Genomic DNA, 6,580 nt, shown 5'->3' with positions numbered 1-6,580 from the left:
CGACAGAAAGAAAATGACATTTTTTATTTTAGGTTTAAAGAGCCGTCTCAATTGCAATTACAGGAGGTCGTCTAAACACCCAGGACCGTTTGGAGGATGTTGATGTTTGTGTGTCTATTGAGCTCAGAAAGGGGTTTGTTCCATAAATTTCCCCATGATAAGTGCTCACGATGTCTTCCAGACTGAGACGCGCAATTTCTCGAGGAGTACATTCATCAGGCAAAAAGATGAAGTCTTCACTGTTTGCATGCCTAGAGGGCCGAGCAATGGGCTGTTTTTAATGCTTGCGCTGCAGCTCCTTCCTGAGCCAGCCTAGCCAGCCTCTCTGGTTTAAAAACGTGCAAGAAGTTTCTCACCTTGATGATGACTGTGCGAGTCAACGCATCCAAATGCAACATCCTTTCGAAACATTCAACATTCAAAACAAATCCTTAGTTATCACTTTTCCACATTTCGCACCCGCCGATCAGTTTTCAAGCGTCAAAACAAATGCCCAAAATGGTGTGGAGGCAAATGCTACTTTTTTCGTACTGGTGCATTGGCGTTCTGATGTTAGCAATAGTGGCAATGGTAACACTGGCATCAGTTGGGTTCGGTTTGCTTTTCGAAAGGATGTTGCATTCGGATGCGTTGCCTCGCGCAGACATCATCAAGGTGAGAAACTTCTTTCACGTCTTTGAACCAGAGAGGCTGGTTAGGCTGGCTCAGGAAGGAGCTGCAGCGTGAGCATTTATCATGGGGAAATTTATGGAACTAACCCCTTCTTCTTGAGTTCCACTGACACACAGACATCAACATCCTCCAAACGATCTTGGGTGTTTAGGAGATCTACTGTAAATGCAATTGAGACGGNTTGCAGCGTGAGCATTTATCATGGGGAAATTTATGGAACTAACCCCTTCTTCTTGAGTCCCACTGACACACAGACATCAACATCCTTCAAACGATCTTGGGTGTTTAGGAGATCTACTGTAAATGCAATAGAGACGGCTCTTTGAACCTAAAATAAAAATGTCATCTTCTTTCTGTCGAACAACTCTCCCCATCTCTCTTTGGCGGATGTTTAGTGTTGATGATACACATTGCCATTTTTGGTGCATGTCGACAGTGTCCACTTCNGCTCTTTGAACTTAAAATAAAAATGTCATCTTCTTTCTGTCGAACAACTCTCCCCATCTCTCTTTGGCGGATGTTTAGTGTTGATGATACACATTGCCATTTTTGGTGCATGTCGACAGTGTCCACTTCAGACACCACTCGAATGCTTTATTGGCGGAAAGCAGCATTTAGACTTACTACTACCAGAGAATGGGCAAATGAAGGGTAGACGCAGGCAATTGTGTGACTGGTGATGGGACAAGTGAGAGAGATGATCGACTTTAACAGGGCGAAAAAATATAAGCAATCCTCATTCACTTTTCTCCTCTGAAGATGCAAGTCCTTATCATTTTTGTCACTTTTTATTGTGCTTACTGGGCGCCACTTTGCCCAAAAACCATCACCAACTACCGTTGGTCCAATACCAATGGACGCCACAAGATCGTAAGTCATCCATTACCTGGTCATTCCTTATGTCATCGTATCTTACTTGCAGTGAAGCTACGGGACATCCTCTACAGCTACCAGCGCAAAGTGGCTGTTTGCACCAAGGAAGAGGTTGGAGGGCTATTCTACGAGCTCTCCATCTTCAAGCTGAAACCTTTGGTCACCCCACTGCGTGACACAGTAGAAATGGTCCTCCGTCAGGTATCTGGTCTGATGGCGACTAATAGCTGGTACCCGTCATTCGCTGAGGCATGTAGCAACATCCTGGTGGCAACCCAACAACTTCATGTCTACGCCAAGAGTGCCCCTTTTCATGTCCAACCGCTGATTGTCCCCGTCAGGCGTGCGCCCCCTGCCCCTCATCTGCAAGAGAGAAGATCATCTGTCCCCTCCTGTGGCCATACATTGCCTTCGGCACAGTTCTGGGCGTCTCATTGTGCGCCCTGCTTCTGGTCGGATGGTGCGGCTCGGTAGCGGCGATTGTCAGAAGATGCAAACGGTCGGCCTTGGAAGCTACCTACCTCAGCTCCTTTGGATAACTCAATCCAAGTAAGAACTCGTGATACTCCAGCTGCTGGTAATGCTCCCAGCCAAAAAGTGATGCAGGCCGGTAGTCGCTATACTGACACCGACACCATACACCGACGAGAGGCAGGGCGCACAAAATGGGACGCCCAGAATGGTGCCAAAAGGGATGTAGGGCCACCAGAAGAGGGCAAAAATGGTTTTCTCTCCTGCTGGTGGGCAGGCGGCGCAACGCGGTCTGACGGGGACAATCAGCAGTTGGGCATGAAATGCTGGGGCATTTTTGGCGTGGACATGAAGTTGCTGTCACCACCATGATGTTACTGCACGCCTCAGCTATTGACGGGTACCAGCTATTAGTCGCCATCAGACCGAACACTTGTCGGAGGAGCATCTCTACGGTGTCACGCAGAGGGGTGACTAAAGGTTTCAGGTTGAAAATGGAGAGCTCGTAGAAAAGCCCTTCAACCTCTTTCTTGGAGCAAACAGCCACATTGAGCTGGTAACCGTAGAGGGTGTCCCGTAATTTCACTGCAGGTAAGTGATGATAAAATAAGGAAGGACCCGGTAATTGATGACTTGCGGTCTTGTGGGGTCCATTGGTATTGGACCAACGGTGGTTGGTGATGGGCTTTGGGCAGAGTAGCGCCCATTGCAAATAAAGCAAGTACAAAGAAAGTGACAAAGATGATGAATGCACGCATCTTCAGAGGAGAGGAATGAATGAGGATTGCTAATCTCTTGTCGCCTATTTAATATCGATCATCTCTCCCTTGTTCTATCACCAGTCACATAATTGCATGCGTCCGCCTTTCATTCCCCCATTTTCTGGTAATAGCAAAGCTAAATGTTGCCTTCCGCTAATAAAGCATTCGAGTAGTGTCTGAAGTGGACACTGTCGACATGTACCAAAAATGGCAATGTGAATCATCAACACTAAACATCCGCCAAAGAAAGATGGGGTGATTTGTTTGACAGAAAGAAAATGACATTTTATTATTTTAGGTTCAAAGAGCCGTCTCAATTGCAGTTACAGGAGGTCGTCTAGACACCCAGGACCGTTTGGAGGATGTTGATGTCTGTGTGTCAGTTGGGCTCAGAGAGGGGTTTGTTCCATAAATTTCCCCATGATGAGTGCTCACGATGTTTTCCAGACTGAGACGCGCAACTTCTCAAGGAGTACATTCAATGGGCAAGAAGATGAAGTTTTCACTGTTTGCATTGCACTTAGAGGGCCGAGCAACCTTGACGAACCGGCTCAAAAAATTTGGCTGCGCAATGATTTACCCAGTCAGACAATCGGAAGGGATAAGAGAGGTTGAGTGCACTTGAGGCAGTGGTCTGTGAAATGAGGGACTGCTGAGGAGGCAGTTCTTCGGCGCTGATGCGGCAGTTCAGTGAGTGCAAGACCTAATTGTCTTTCCGACTATTTCCATCTAAAGAAAAGTGCATAAACTTTACTCTGTTGTGACCTGGACTTTCCCTGTATTTCAAAATTGACATGTTTTCCTATTTCCTTTAATATTTCTTTTTCCACACACATACTCTATTCACATACAATTTAGTTTTAGCTCGCTCCACATTGGAGATAATAATGCAAGCGCAATGAGTGATGTACAATTTTCTTTTTCCTGATCAGAAGAAAAGCTTTAATTTTAGTTATAAGCGCCCGTCTTTTCTTCAAAAATGACAGGGCACCCAGTCAAAGCTCGTTGACGTCACTTTGTAGCAACTTGCGATTGTCATCATCAAACTAAAACTTCTTCATTGTACTTTTAAAAACCAAAATAAAAAACCAATAAAATATTTTAAACGCCCAGTTGTTCGTTTCTCATTTCTATTAACGTTGTCTTACGGCCCAAGGCAATTACGTCAACTGGTCATTTGTCCTTTGTAGTGTTTACTGCTGAGCGTTTGAGACTAGCTCTCCATCGAGTGTAGTTTCAGGTTCGAGAATCACAATTCACTGTGTGGTTTGTCAAAAGTTCTGCAATTGCAGGACATTTTCTCAAAGTGAATTTGGTTGTTCTTAGTGTTTACTTTGTAGGACAACTAGTGAAGCAGCATCAATCAAATTTATACATATTTTTGCTAAATATAAACGAGTAGAAAATCAAAAACATTGTTCATTTGATCAAGTAGTTGACTTTCTATTCTTTTACTGTAATGTACTTTTTTACCAGCTCTATTTTTAAAAATAGAACAGATTACTGGCTTACGCTGGTTGGCACAGTTATTCAATTTTTTTTCTGACAGTTTGGCGAAATGGCTGTTGACCTGGTTCTAAACAAATCTACTTTTATACAACAACATAAAATAAAAAACGGACTCTAACGAACAAAAAATCATACATTTTTCACTCAACTTTCTTTTTGCTATAAAACTTTTATTTCTTTTGTTTTGAGTGTCTGCTTTTTTATTATTATTACGTTTACTACAACCATCTGCAAAACAGTTCGTTGTTTTGGTGTGGCCTTCACCACCACAACGAAAGTTTTATACCGCTCATTTAATTACGCACAATTAGCATTACTGTTGTGCTGACCAGTATTCTCCCCCTTCAATTTTTTTTCTGCAGGTATTTTTAGTCAGTCAGCAGGGGACACTCCCTTTTCAGTTTCAGTCGCCTTTTTACCTCACTTTTTTTATTCCCGGTGTGCGGCAGACACACACACACATACACACACACACACACACACACAGTTTTCCCACCACATTTGTACACTTTTCACTTTGGTGCCATTAATTCAGCAAGAGAGAGAGGCTAATCTGCCATATCTGTTCTCGCCTTATTCATTTCGTGTTCCATTGCTTCCATTGTGTTCCAGTGTTTGCTTCTTTTCCACACGCCACCACCACTACTACCACTACTGAAACATTAACAGAAGAGAGTAGTGGCACTGGTTTTCACTGTTCCAGCCACACACACACAAACTGTTTAATGTTTCGGGTTTGCTGCTTCTGCTGCTCGTTTTTGCCGCAGTGACTCAAGGACGCTGCTTTTGCTGCTGCTGTTTCTGCAACTGCAACGGTTGCAAGTGCTGTGGACAGTCGGCAATTGCAATTGCAATTGCTGCAACTAAAACTTTCCTTTTCAAAATTTATCTGCTTAAATTTTTACTGTTTGNCTGATGCTGTTTCTGCAACTGCAACGGTTGCAAGTGCATTGGACAGTTGGCAATTGCAATTGCAATTGCTGCAACTGAAACTTTCCTTTTCAAAATTTATCTGCTTAAATTTTTACTGTTTGCTTCTATTTTGTACCAATTTTGCACTGATTTTATCTACTCAACATTACACTCTTTTGTCAACACTCTGATCTTCTTCTTTTAACTTTAATTAGTTAATGCTTTTAATTTGAAACTTGCAGTTTTGTTGAGCTTGTTATGCTGGTGCTGGGCTGATTAATTGTCATTTTCGTCTTTTTTTGGCAACTAAACACGCACACATTTTGAATATTGGCTAAACAAAGCGCGCACAAAACATTTGCAATCAACGCACATTTAACATGCAAATTTAGCGATTTAAAAGCGAAATTTCCAGTTTTGAAGCCGGCTTAATCTTTACTGCCATCTCCCCTTTCAACCTGTTTTTTCAGCTTCTACATTTTTTGCTCTGGTAATTGGCCGCCTCTTTTTGTGACTTATTATCAATTGAGAAAACTGTATTTTTGCAGCAAAAATTGTTTTACTTTTACATTAATCAACTAGTCATTGTTTCATTTCTAACAAAATAAAGCAAACCTTTTGTGTAGAAAAAAATGCTAGCACATTGATTTTATAGAATAAATTGACTTTATCGATTTCTTTTTTTAATAAACAATTCAATCATCAAAATCAATTAAATTAGCACGTTCTAATAACTTGCTTTGTGCTATTATTATTAAGTTGTTCGGAAACAAAAGAAAATCACTTAACCTAAATTGAAAATGGCCACCGACGCCCCAGCAGCAGCAGCAGCAGCACAGCCACAGCAGCCCGCCTATCCAATGGCCACCGTCAGTGGAACGGTAGTTCCCGGCGCCACGGGAAGCTACCCGATTCCACCGCCCGGATCAGCGGGCAGCGGCGGCGCCGGCGCCGGCTACATGCCACCGGCTCCTCCGGGAACAGGTATCATAAAATTACTCAAAAAATACTTTTAGTATTTTATTTTTACACAACAAATTACCTCTTTTTTCTCCAGTAATCTTCGCCCAGCCACCACCGATGGCCAATCGTGACCCTAGCATTCCACCCGGCCTGGAGTACCTCACCGTGGTAGATCAGCTGCTGGTGGAGCAGAAGGTGGAAATGCTGGAAGCGTTCACCGGCTGGGAGACCAACAACAAGTACGCCATCAAGAACACCCTCGCACAGAATGTCTACTTTGCCATTGAAGGTACGTCAACTCTCCCTTTTTATTAACTTTCAAATTTATCAAAACATTTATTTAAAATTTAATTTAACTCAATTAAACTTCAGAAAACAACTTCTGCACGCGAAACTGCTGCGGCTCTGCGCGGCCCTTT

The 6,580-nt window shown here is 43.0% G+C and overlaps 1 pseudogene; it reads left to right on the top strand.

The window, feature by feature from the left end:
* The first annotated feature begins 5,998 nt into the window (after positions 1–5,998).
* On the top strand, positions 5,999–6,450 carry LOC108381771 (phospholipid scramblase 1 pseudogene; annotated as a pseudogene).
* Positions 6,451–6,580: the final 130 nt, after the last annotated feature.

This window comes from Rhagoletis zephyria, unplaced genomic scaffold (genome assembly GCF_001687245.7).
Source record: "Rhagoletis zephyria isolate East Lansing unplaced genomic scaffold, Rhagoletis_zephyria_1.1 Rzeph_scaffold_23740, whole genome shotgun sequence".
NCBI lineage: Eukaryota > Metazoa > Arthropoda > Insecta > Diptera > Tephritidae > Rhagoletis > Rhagoletis zephyria.
The sequence above is the reverse complement of the archived record's forward strand: the minus strand, read 5'-3'. Positions and strand labels throughout refer to the sequence as shown.